General features: G+C 43.1%; 1 protein-coding gene across 4 annotated transcripts in view; it reads left to right on the forward strand.

Moving 5' to 3' along the window:
- Nucleotides 1–13,242, forward strand: part of LOC129815591 (kelch domain-containing protein 8A-like) — a 78,111-nt gene that overhangs the window by 25,988 nt on the left and 38,881 nt on the right. The gene's annotated exons all lie outside the window — the stretch shown is intronic.

Consider the following 13,242-nt stretch of genomic DNA (forward strand, 5'->3'; position numbering starts at 1 on the left):
CACACAGTGAGTTCATTCTGTTCTACCTGACACCCTCACACAGTGAGTTAATTGTGTTCTACCTGAAAGCCTCACACAGTGATTTAATTGTGTTCTACCTGACAACCTCACACAGTGAGATAATTGTGTTCTACCTGACAACCTCACACAGTGAGTTAGTGTTCCACCTGCCAAACTCACACAGTGAGTTAATTGTGTTCTACCTGACACCCTCACACAGTGAGTTCATTCTGTTCTACCTGACACCCTCACACAGTGAGTTAATTGTGTTCTACCTGACACCCTCACACAGTGAGTTAATTGTGTTCTACCTGCCAAACTCACACAGTGAGTTAATTGTGTTCTACCTGACACCCTCACACAGTGAGTTAATTGTGTTCTACCTGCCAAACTCACACAGTGAGTTAATTGTGTTCTACCTGACACCCTCACACAGTGAGTTAATTGTGTTCTACCTGCCAAACTCACACAGTGAGTTAATTGTGTTCTACCTGACACCCTCACACAGTGAGTTAATTGTGTTCTACCTGACACCTTCACACAGTGAGTTCATTGTGTTCTACCTGACACCCTCACACAGTGAGTTAATTGTGTGGGCAGACTATCTGCCCCGCTGTTGATCTCCTCTCAGTGTTACCACACACCATGCTGTATGAGCCTCTAATAATAACTAGAAGAGAAAGAACAACACATCACGAAACCGTGTGTGTGCGTGTGCCGTGTGTGTGTGTGTGTGTGTGTGTGTGTGTGTGTGTGTGTGTGTGTGTGTGTGTGTGTGTGTGTGTGTGTGTGTGTGTGTGTGTGTGTGTGTGTGTGTGTGTGTGTGTGTGTGTGTGTGTGTGTGTGTGTGTGTGTATGTGTGTGTGTGTGTGAGCCGTGTGTGTGTGTGTGCCGTGTGTGTGCCGTGTGTGTGCGTGTGCCGTGTGTGGGTTAATTCAGTGGAGTGACATGTTACAGCACAACAGAAGATACAGGCTGCTAAAAATAGATGTTATTAACAGATTGTAGAAACCCTCTGCACAATGACAATATGCAGGGAATATCCCAGGTGGACCCAATCTGGAACAAAGAATCACTGCTGGTATCTCTTCCCCAATTCAACTCATCTCTACATTGTTTAGTATATTGTAGTTTAATAATAATTTATGGGGTGCTTAAATTGATCCTGTTAAACACTTGTAAAAGTGTTTAATGGAAAGGGGTTTCTTACATATCCCAACTCCCCATGAGACACCCGCAGGGAGTGGGCATGGCCAGGGTCACCATTGTCCACCACCCCTGGAGCACTAGAGGATTAAGTGCCTTGCTTAAGGGCACAGCGACAGATTTTTTACCTTGTCGGCTCTGGGATTCAAATCAGCAACCTTTTGGTTACTGGCACAATGCTCTAACCTCGAGGCTACCTGCCACCTGTTTTACACTGGTAACTCTGAACTGTGTTTGCCTCCTTTTAGACGAGAAACTCCGTTTGACTAGTTATTTGGAACTCATCATCAGAGGTGTGATGGGGAAGTTTTAAGATAAGGAACTTTTTTAAAAGCTCTTTGAGGTCGTTTTTCCTTCTCTTTCCTCTGTGTGTTGAGTTTCCTGCAAAGCTGCATTGAGACGGAGCCTTAGAAAGACAGAGCTCTTTAATGAGCGTATCGATCAGCTGTTCTCACACACCTATTTCCAGAGAGAGAAAAGCTTTAGAAAGCTTTACACTCACAACGTGGGCTTTTTCCAAAGGACCACAGGGAACTCTGCTTTGTGCCTGTAAAATTCAATTTACCTTTTCACAGATGGGCAGAACTGCAGCAGGTGTTTAATATATACACACAGAAGCACACGCGCACACACACACACACACACGCACACGCACACGCACACGCACACGCACACACAGTACAGTACAAGTCAAAAGTTTGGGCACACCAACTCATTCAAGGGTTTTTCTTTATTGACTATTTTTTACATTGTAGAATTATAGTGAAGACATCAAAACTATGAAATAACACATATGGAATCATGCATTAACCAAAAAAGTGTTAAACAAATCTAAATATATTTTTGATTTTAGATTCTTCAACCTTTGCCTTGATGACAGCTTTGCACACTCTTGGCATTCTCTCAACCAGCTTCATGAGGTAGACACCTGGAACGCATTTAAATTTACAGGTTATACAGAAGATAGCCCTATTTGGTAAAAGACCAAGTCCATATTATGGCAAGAACAGCTCAAATAAGCAAAGAGAAACGACAGTCCATCATTAATTTAAGACATGAAGGTCAGTCAATCCGGAAAATTTCAAGAACTTTGAAAGTTTCTTCAAGTGCAGCCGCAAAAACCATCAAGTGCTATGATGAAACTCACAGTACCCCATAATGTCAAAGTGTAATTATGTTTTTCTAAATGTTTACAAATTAATTTAAAATGAAAAGCTGAAATGTCTTGACTAAATAAATATTCAACCTCTTTGTTATGGCAAGCCTAAATAAGTTCAGGAGTAAAATGTGCTTAAAAAGTCACATAATAAGTTGGTATGGGTATGCTTGTAATCGTTACTGACTGGAGAATTTTTCAGGATAAAAAGTACATGGAATGGAACTAAGCACAGGCAAAATCCTAAAGAAAAACCTTGTTCAGTCTGCTTTCCAAAAGACACTGAGAGATGAATACACCTTTCAGCAGGATAATAACCTTAAACTCAAGGCCAAATCTTAACTGGAGTTGCTTACCAAGACAGTGATTGTTTCTTTTGACTAAATCTACTTGAACATCTATGGCAAGACCTGAAAATGGTTGTCTAGCAGTGATCAACAACCAATTTCACAGAGCTTGAAGAATTTTGAAAAGAATAATAGACAAATATTACACAATCCAGGTGTGGAACGCTCTTAGAGACTTACCCAGAAAGACGCACAGTCGTAAATGCTGCCAAAGGTGCTTCTACAAAGTATTAACTCAGCGGTGTGAATATTGATGTAAATTAGCTATTTCTGTATTTAATTTTCAATACATTTGTAAAACTTTAAAAAACATGTTTCACTTTGTCATGATGGGGGATTGTGTGTAGATGGGTGAGTAAAAAAATCTATTTAATCCATTTTGAATTCAGGCTGTAACAAAACAAATGTGGAAAAAGTCAAAGGGTAGGAATACTTTCTGAATGCACTGTATCCACACAAAAGGAACATGGAAATTGCTAGCGCCAATGAATGTGTGTCTGTATATTTATACCGTATGTAATGTATATGTGTGTGTGCGTGTGTGTGCGAGCAGGCTCAGGGAGGTGTAACCCAGCCCTGTGTGAACCTCTGTGTTCTCTCTGACTGAGATAGGGCTCAGTCTCGCTCCAGTTCTCTCTCTCTGCATCGCATTACCTCTCCACCCCCACCCAGAAAACAGCACAGAGAGGGTGAGAGAGAAGAAGACAGAGGGAGGAAACAAAGAACAAACGAGAGGGCTGATGAAACTGGGTTGGGCTGCAATGCCCTGTGTATAGGCTTACAGCATCTGATGTGAACACAGAAAGGGAAGAGGGAGACGGGAGAGAGAGAAGGATGAAGAGAGATGGGAGGGAGAGATTGATGAAGAGAGAGAGGAGGGAGAGAGAAGGATGAAGAGAGGAGAGAGAGAAGGATGAAGAGAGAGAGGAGGGAGAGAGAAAGATGAAGAGAGAGAGAGGAGGGAGGGAAGGCTAGAGAGAGGGGAGGGAGAGAGACGAGAGGGGAAAGGGGGAGAGAAGAAGCAAGATAGAGGAGATAAGAGAGGAGAGAGAGGGAGAGAGAAGAGAGAGTGGAGATAAACAGAGGAAGAGAGGAGAGTGTAAAAAAGAAAATGAGAGTGAATTTGTGGAAACAAAAAGGAGAAATGAGATAGAGAAAGATATGATAGATATATAAGAAAGTGAGAGAAAGGGAATCAATGTCCATGACTATGATTACTTCGTCATGTTGTGTTAGTGAGTAAAGCTCTCCAGCGTCACTGCATCTCTGTGTGTGTGTGTCACCCAGATGCTTCTTTCCTGCAGATTTTTAATGAGGAAGAATTTGCCTCGCTCGTTGCCTGCGCCTCTGTAATTTCTGACGCGCTGAAAGAGAAAGAAAACACTTGTGTAGCATGCAGAGTAATATTGCCTCTCTGGCGTGATGCGAATGTGAAATGTTTACTGTTTATTTCTAAATATAGACACTATTCTCCTGTAGGAATAGCCAAGTGCTGATCATTGATTTGCATTGCATTTAGCAAACTCTATTTCTAATTTATAATGCTGATTTATCTTATTGTTTTCTCTCCACTTTTACATCAGGATAGATGTAGACTACAAACAGACCAGAGAGGAATCGAGAGAGGGGACTTCTATAACTCTCTTGGATAACAGAGTGGAAAGTCTCTGTAAACACTTGAAACAGAGTTTGAGCTGTCCTGATCAGGCTATTGATCTACTGCTGAGGGATATGCACACACACATCTCTCTGTATATTTGGCAGTCTGTCAAAGCTGAGATTTAGCTCTGATCTGAATCAGGGTCTGAATAGAGAAGAAGAATGAGAAAAAGCAGTGCTGCGGATAGCAAAGCCCAGATTGGTGAACGGGCCTCCATGACTCCATACCAGACCTGTTACTAATGGAACAGTGACCTCCCCTGGTTGAGCTATGTACTGCATCTCTATCTGTCTACTGTGAAAACATAATTGTTTAATTTTTAATTTTATTTAACCTTTATTTAACTAGGCAAGTCAGTTAAGAACAAATTCTTATTTACAATGACAGCCTACCAAAAGGCAAAAGGCCTCCTGCGGGGACGGGGGATGGGATTAAAAATACAAAATCAAATTAAAATATAGGACAAAACACACATCACAACAAGATAGACACCACACCACTACATAAAGAGAGATTTAATTCAATCAAAGCAAACACTTCTATCAAACAGACAGGGGTGAAGTTGTATTGATGAAATATATAGCCAGACAATGCTGAACAGGTACAGTTGAAGTCGGAAGATTACATACACTTAGGTTAGAGTCATTTAAACTTGTTTTTCAACCACTCCACAAATTTCTTGTTAGCAAACTATAGTTCTGGCAAGTCGGTTAGGACATATACTTTGTGCATGACACAAGTAATTTTTCCAACAATTGTTTACAGATTATTTCACTTATAATTCACTGTATCACAATTCCAGTGGGTCAGAAGTTTACATACACTCAGTTGACTGTGCCTTTAAACAGCTTGGAAAATTCCAGAAAATTATGTTATGGCTTTAGAAGCTTCTGATAGGTTAATTGACATAATTTAAGTCAAATGGAGGTGTACCTGTGGATGTATTTCAAGGCCTACCTTCAAACTCAGTGCCTCTTTGCTTAGCATAATGGGAAAATCAAAAGAAATCAGCCAAGACCTCAGGAAAAAAATTGTAGACCTCCACAAGTCTGGTACATCCTTGGGAGCAATTTCCAAATGCCTGAAGGTACCATGATCATCTGTACAAACAATAGTACATAAGTATAAACACCATGGGACCACGCAGCCGTCATACCGCTCAGGAAGGAGGCGCGTTCTGTCTCCTAGAGATGAACGTACTTTGGTGCAAAAAGTGCAAATCAATCCCAGAACAACAGCAAAGGACCTCGTGAAGATGCTGGAGGAACAAAAGCATCTATATCCACAGTAAAACGAGTCCTATATCGACATAACCTGAAAGGCCGCTCAACAAGAAGCCACTGCTCTAAAACCGCCATAAAAAAGCCAGACTACGGTTTGCAAATGCACATGGGACAAAGATTGTACTTTTTGGAGAAATGTCCTCTGGTCTGATGAAACAAAAATAGAACTGTTTGGCCATAATGACCATCATTATGTTTGGAGGAAAAAGGGGGATGCTTGCAAGCCGAAGAACACCATCCCAACCATGAAGCACGGGGGTGGCAGCATCATGTTGTGGGGGTGTTTGCTGCAGGAGGGACTGGTGCGCTTCACAAAATAGATGACATCATGAGGATGGAAAATTACGTGGATATGTTGAAGCAACATCTCAAGACATCAGTCAGGAAGTTAAAGTTTGGTTGCAAATGGGTCTTCCAAATGGACAATGACCCCAAGCATACTTCCAAAGTTGTGGCAAAATGGCTTATGTCAATGTCAATGTCAAGGTATTATTATGGCCATCACAAAGCCCTGACCTCAACCCTTTAGAACATTTGTGGGCAGAACTGAAAAAGCGTGTACGAGCAAGGAGGCCTACAAACCTGACTCAGTTACACCAGCTCTGTCAGGAGGAATGGGACAGAATTCACCCAACTTATTGTGGGAAGCTTGTGGAAGGCTACCCGAAAGGTTTGACCCAAGTTAAACATTTTAAAGGCAATGCTACCAAATACTAATTGAGTGTATGTAAACTTTTGACCCACTGTGAATGTGATGAAAGAAATAAAAGCTGAAATGAATCATTCTCTCTACTATTATTCTGACATTTCACATTCTTAAACTAAATTGGTGATCCTAACTGACCTAAGACAGGGAAGGTTTACTAGGATTAAATGTCAGGAATTGTGAAAAACTGAGTTTAAATGTTTTTGGCTAAGGTGTATGTGTAACAGTATAACTTAAAACCGTCCCCTCGCCCCGACACGGGCGCGAACCAGGGACCTTCTGCACACATCAACAACTGACACCCACGAAGCATCGTTAACCATCGCTCCACAAAAGCAGCGGCCCTTGCAGAGCAAGGGGCAACACTACTTCTAGGTTTCAGAGCAAGTGACATAACTGATTGAAACGCTACTAGCGCGTACCCGCTAACTAGCTAGCCATTTCACATCCGTTACATATGTAAACTTCCGACTTCAACTGTATAGTGATAAGAATACTTGTCCACTGATTCCGTCTAGCCGGGCTATGAGTAACCAGTCACTGTGCAGCTCTCAGAAGTCTTTCTAGCTGCAGCCTATTGAGTTGTGAGCCTCTTTGAGTGGCTCGTATCAAAGCCTCTCAGTTTCCCATCCCTACTTAGTTTTACATGGCTATCTCTTCGCAAAGATCCATTCTCTCTCAAACGACTGGGGAATGACACCAGAGTGAATGGCGGATGTTTTAAGGTTTTTCTATGCATCGACAGGACAGAATAGCAGAGTCCGGTGTGTGTCTCTTTAATAACAACAGCTGGTGCGGAATCTGTAATATTAAGGAAGTTTCGAGGTTCTGCTCACCTGAGTTAGAATATGATGAACATGATCATTTGTAGACCATACTATTTACGAAGAGAGTTTTCATCTGTATTTTTCGTGGCTGTCTATTTACCACCACAAACCGATGCTGGCACTAAGACTGCACTCAACCAGCTGTATAGGGCCATAAGCAAACAAGAAAATGCTCATCCAGAGGTCGCGCTCCTAGTGGCTGGTTCTTTTAATGCAGGAAATCTGAAATCGTTTTACCTCATTTCTACAAGCATGTCACCTGTGCTATTAGAACAGGGGTGTCAAACTCCTTCCACGGATGGCCGAGTGTCTGCAGGTTTTGATTTTTCCTTTCAGTTAAGACCTAGACCAGGATTTACCAAACTCGTTCCTGGGGGCCAACCCTAGGTGCACATTTTGGTTTTTGCACTTGCACTCAAAACTGATTTAAATAACCAAGTTTGGGAAACCCTGACCTAGACAACCAGGTGAGGGGTTCCTTTCTAATTAGTGACCTAAATTCATCAATCAAGTACAAGGGTAGAGTGAAAACCTGCAGACACTCAGCCCTCCACAGAATGAGGTGGAGCGTGAACTAGAGGATAACATTTCTAGATCACCTTTCCTCCACAAACAGAGATGCATACAAAGCTCTCCCCTGCCCTCCATTTGGCAAACCGTACCATAACTCTATCCTCCTGATTCCTGCTTACGAGCTAAAATGTAAACAGGAAGTACCAGGGATGCGCTCAATACGGAAGGGGGTCCGATGAAGTGGATGCTAACCTACAGGACTGTTTCTCTAGCACAGACTGGAATATGTTCCGATTCATCCAATGGCATTGAGGTGTTTGCCACATCAGTCACCAGCTTCATTAATAAGTGTGTTGACGACATTGTCCCAACAGTGACCATACGTACAGTGCCTTGCAAAAGTATTCGCCCACTAGGAGTTTTACAACCTGTAATTAAAATGTATTTTTAATTGGATTTCATGCAATGGACATACACAAAATGGTCCAAATTGGTGAAGTGAAATTTAAAAAATAACTTGTTTAAAAAAATGTATAATAAAAAATTAAACGGAAAAGTGGTGCATGCATATGTATTCACCCCCTTTGCTATGAAGCCCCTAAATAAGATCTGGTGCACCAATTACCTTCAGAAGTTACATAATTTGTTAAATAAAGTCCACCTGTGTGCAGTCATGTGACAGTCACATGATCTGTCACATGATCTCAGTATATATACAGTCGCGGCCAAAAGATTTGAGAATGACACAAATATACATTTTCATCAAGTTTGCTGCTTCAGTGTCTTTAGATATAGTTGTCAGATGTTACTATGGAATACTGTATAATTACAAGCATTTCATAAGTGTCAAAGGCTTTTATTGACAATTACATGAAGTTGATGCAAAGAGTAAATATTTGCAGTGTTGACGCTTCTTTTTCAAGACCTCTGCAATCCGCCCTGGCATGCTGTCAATTAACTTTTGGGCCACATCCTGACTGATGGCAGCCCATTCTTGCATAATCAATGCTTGGAGTTTGTCGATGTTTTGTTCCCTGAGATACTTAGTTATCACTTTTGCCTTATGGCAAGATGCTCCATCATGCTGGAAAAGGCAGTGTTCGTCACCAAACTGCTCCTGGATGGTTGGGAGAAGTTGCTCTCGGAGGATGTGTTGGTACTATTCTTTATTCATGGCTGTGTTCTTAGGCAAAATTGTGAGTGAGCCCACTCCCTTGGCTGAGAAGCAACCCCACACATGAATGGTCTCAGGATGCTTTACTGTTGGCATGACACAGGACTGATGGTAGAGCTCACCTTGTCTTCTCCGGACAAGCTTATTTCCGGATGCCCAAACAATCGGAAAGGGGATTCATCAGAGAAAATGACTTGTCCCCAGTCCTCAGCAGTCCAATCCCTGTACCTTTTGCAGAATATCAGTCTGTCCCTGATGTTTTCCCTGGAGAGAAGTGGCTTCTTTGCTGCTCTTCTTGACACCACGCCATCCTCCAAAAGTCTTCGCCTCACTATGCGTGCAGATGCACTCACACCTGCCTGCTGCCATTCTTGAGCAAGCTCTGTACTGGTGGTGCCCCAATCCCGCAGCTGAATCAACTTTAGGAGACGGTCCTGGCGCTTGCTGGACTTTCTTGGGCGCCCTGAAGCCTTCTTCACAACAACTGAACTGCTCTCCTTGAAGTTCTTGATGATCCGATAAATGGTTGATTTAGGTGCAATCTTACTGGCAGCAATATCCTTGCCTGTGAAGCCCTTTTTGTGCAAAGCAATGATGACAGCACATGTTTCCTTGCAGGTAACCATGGTTGACAGAGGAAGAACAATGACTCTAAGCACCACCTTCCTTTTGAAGCTTCCAGTCTGTTATTTGAACTCAATCAGCATGACAGAGTGATCTCCAGCCTTGTCCTCGTCAACACTCACACCTGTGTTAACAAGAGAATCACTGACATCATGTCAGCGGGTCCTTTTGTGGCAGGGCTGAAATGCAGTGGAAGTGTTTTTTGGGGATTCAGTTAATTTGCATGACAAAGAGGGACTTTGCAATTAATTGTAATTCATCTGATCACTCTTCATAACATTCTGGAGTATATGCAAATTGCCATCATACAAACTGAGGCAGCAGACTTTGTGAAAATTAATATTTGTGTCATTCTCAAAACTTTTGGCCACGACTGTACACCTGTTCTGAAAGGCCCCAGAGTCTGCAACATCACTGAGCAAGCGGCACCACCAAGCAAGCTGCACGATTAAGACCACGGAGCTCTCCAAACAGGTCAGGGACAAAGTTGTGAAATACAGATCAGCGTTGGGTTCTAAAAAAATATCAGAAACTTTGAACATCCCACGGAGCACCATTAAATCCATTATTAAAAAATGGAAAGAATTTGACACCACAACAAACCTTCCAAGAGAGGGCCGCACAACAAAACTCACGGACCAGGCAAGGAGGGCATTAATCAGAGAGGCAACAAAGAGACCAAAGATAACCCTGAAGGAGCTGTAAAGCTCCACAGCGGAGATTGGAGTATCTGTCCATAGGACCACTTTAAGCCCTACACTCCACAGAGCTGGGCTTTACGGATAAGTGGCCAGAAAAAAGCCATTGCTTAAAGAAAAAAATAAGCCAACATGTTTGGTGTTTGCCAAAAGGCATGTGGGAGACTCCCCAAACATATGGAAGAAGCTACTCTGGTCAGATGAGACTAAAACTGAGCTTTTTGGCCATCAAGGAAAGAGTTGTCTGGCGCAAACCCACTACCTGTCATCACCCCGAGAACACCATCCCCACAGTGAAGCATGGTGGTGGCAGCATCATGCTGTGGGGATGTTTTTCATCGGTAGAGGCTGGGAAACTGGTCAGAATTGAAGGAATGATGGATGTCGCTAAATACAGGGAAATTCTTGAGGGAAACCTGTTTCAGTCTCCCAGAGATTTGAGACTGGGACGGAGGTTCACCTTCCAACAGGACAATGACCTTAAGCATACTGCTAAAGCAACACTCGAGTGGTTTAAGGGGAAACATTTAAATGTCTTGGAATGGCCTAATCAAAGCCCAGACCTCAATCCAATTGAGAATCTGTGGTATGACTTAAAGATTGCTGTACACCAGCGGAACCCATCCAACTTGAAGGAGCTGGTGCAGTTTTGCCTTGAAGAATGGGCAAAAATCCCAGTGGCTAGATGTGCCAAGCTTATGGAGACATACCCCAGGAGACTTGCAGCTGTAATTGCTGCAAAATGTGGCTCGACAAAGTATTCACTTTGGAGGGGTGGGGGTGGGGGTGAATAGATATGCACGCTCAAGTTTTTTGCATCTTCAAAGTGGTAGACATGTGGTGTCAATCAAATGATACAAACCCTCCAAAAATCTATTTTACTTCCAGGTTGTAAGGCAACAAAATAGGAAAAATGCCAAGGGGGGTGAATACTTTCGCAAGCCACTGTACATATCCCAACCAGCAGTTGTGTAAATTACTAGAGTAAAAATACCTCAAAGTACTACTTAAGTAGTTTTTTGGGGTATCTGTACTTTACTTTATTATTTAATTTTTGACAACTTTTTTTCATCTCTTTTGCACTCCACACTGCCTTTTCCCACCTGGACAAAAGGAACACCTATGTGAGAATGCTGTTAGTTCACTACAGCTCAGCGATCAACATCATAGTGCCCTCCAAGCTTATCACTAAGCTAAGGACCCTGGGACGGAACACCTCCCTCTGCAACTGGATCCTGGACGTCCTGATGGGCCGCCTCCAGGTGGTGAGGGTTGGCTCTAACACATCCGCCACGCTGACCCTCAACACAGGGGCCCCTCAGGGGTGTGTGCTTAATCCCCTACTCCACTCCCTTTTCATGCACAACTGCTTGGCCGCGCACGACTCTAACACCATCATTAAGTTTGCCGATGACATGACGGTGGTAGGCCTGATCACAGACGACGATGAGACAGCCTATAGGCAGGAGGTCAGAGACCTGACAGTGTGGTGCCAGGACAACAAGCTCTCACTCAACATGGGCAAGACAAAGGGGCTGTACATCACTAAGGAGGTATCATGGTCCAAACACACCAACACAGTCCTGAAGAGGGCACGACACCACCTCTTCCCCCTCAGGAGGCTGACAAGATTTGGCATGGGCCCTCAGATCCTCAAAAAGTTCTACAGCTGCACCAGTGAGAGCATCTTAACTGGCTGCATCACCCCTCGGTACGGCAACTACTTGGCATCCGACCGCACGGCGCTACAGAGGGTAGTGCGTGCGGCCCAGTACATCACTGGGGCCGAACTCCCTGCCATCCAGGACCTCTATACTAGGCGGTGTCAGAGGAAGGCTCTAAAAATTGTCAAAGACTCCAGCCACCCAAGTGACAGCAAGTGGTACCGGAGCACTAAGTCTGTGACCAAAAGGCTCCTGAACAGCTTCTACCCCCAACATAAGTATGCTGAACAGTTAATCAAATGGCCACCCAGACAATTTACATTGACGTACTTAATTATTTACTTTCTTAATGGTTTTGCACTGACTCCCCTGTTCTGGCTCTATGCACACTCACTAGACTCTACCCACACATACTACACTGACACTCCAACACACACACACACACACACACACACACACACACACACACACACACACACACACACACACACACACACACACACACACACACACACACACACACACACACACACACACACACACACACACACACACACACACACACGCTGCTGCTACACTGTTTATTATATATACTGATTGACTAGTCACTTTAACCCCTACCCACATGTATACAGATTTATTTTTTTTATAATTTCAAAGATTTTTTCAAAAATATATATAATTTCAAAGATTTTATTCAGTTACAGTTCACATAAGGAAATAAATGCATTATCTATGGATTTCACATGACTGGGCAGGGGTGCATCCAATCAGAATGAGTTTTCCCCCACAAAAGAGCCTTATTACAGACAGAAATATTCCTCCGTTTTCTCAGCTCTCCGGCTGGCTGGTCTCAGACGATCCCACAGTTGAAGCTGCCTGATGAGGAGGTCCTGGACTTGTGGTCTGCGGTTGTGAGGCCGGTTGGACGTACTGTCAAATTCTCTAAAACATTGTTGGAGGAAGCTTATGGTAGAGAAATGAACATTCAGTTATCTGGCAACAGCTCCGGTGGACATTCCTGCAGTCAGCATGCCAATTGCATGCTCCCTCAAAACTTGAGACATCTGTGGCATCGTATTGTGTGACAAACCTGCACATTTTAGAGAGGCCTTTTATTGTCCCCTCATGCTGTTTCATCAGCTTCTTGATATGCCACACCTGTCAGGTGGGTGGATTATCTTGGCAAATGAGAAATGCTCACTAACAGGGATGTAAACACATTTGTGCACACCATTTGAGAGACATAAGCTTTGTGCGTATGGAACATTTCTGGGATCTTTTATTTCACCTCATGAAACATGGGACCAACACTTTACATGTTGGGTTTATATTTTTGTTCAGTATACATACTGTATTACCGGAATTACCTCAACTACCTCGT

This window comes from Salvelinus fontinalis, chromosome 18 (assembly GCF_029448725.1).
Source record: "Salvelinus fontinalis isolate EN_2023a chromosome 18, ASM2944872v1, whole genome shotgun sequence".
NCBI lineage: Eukaryota > Metazoa > Chordata > Actinopteri > Salmoniformes > Salmonidae > Salvelinus > Salvelinus fontinalis.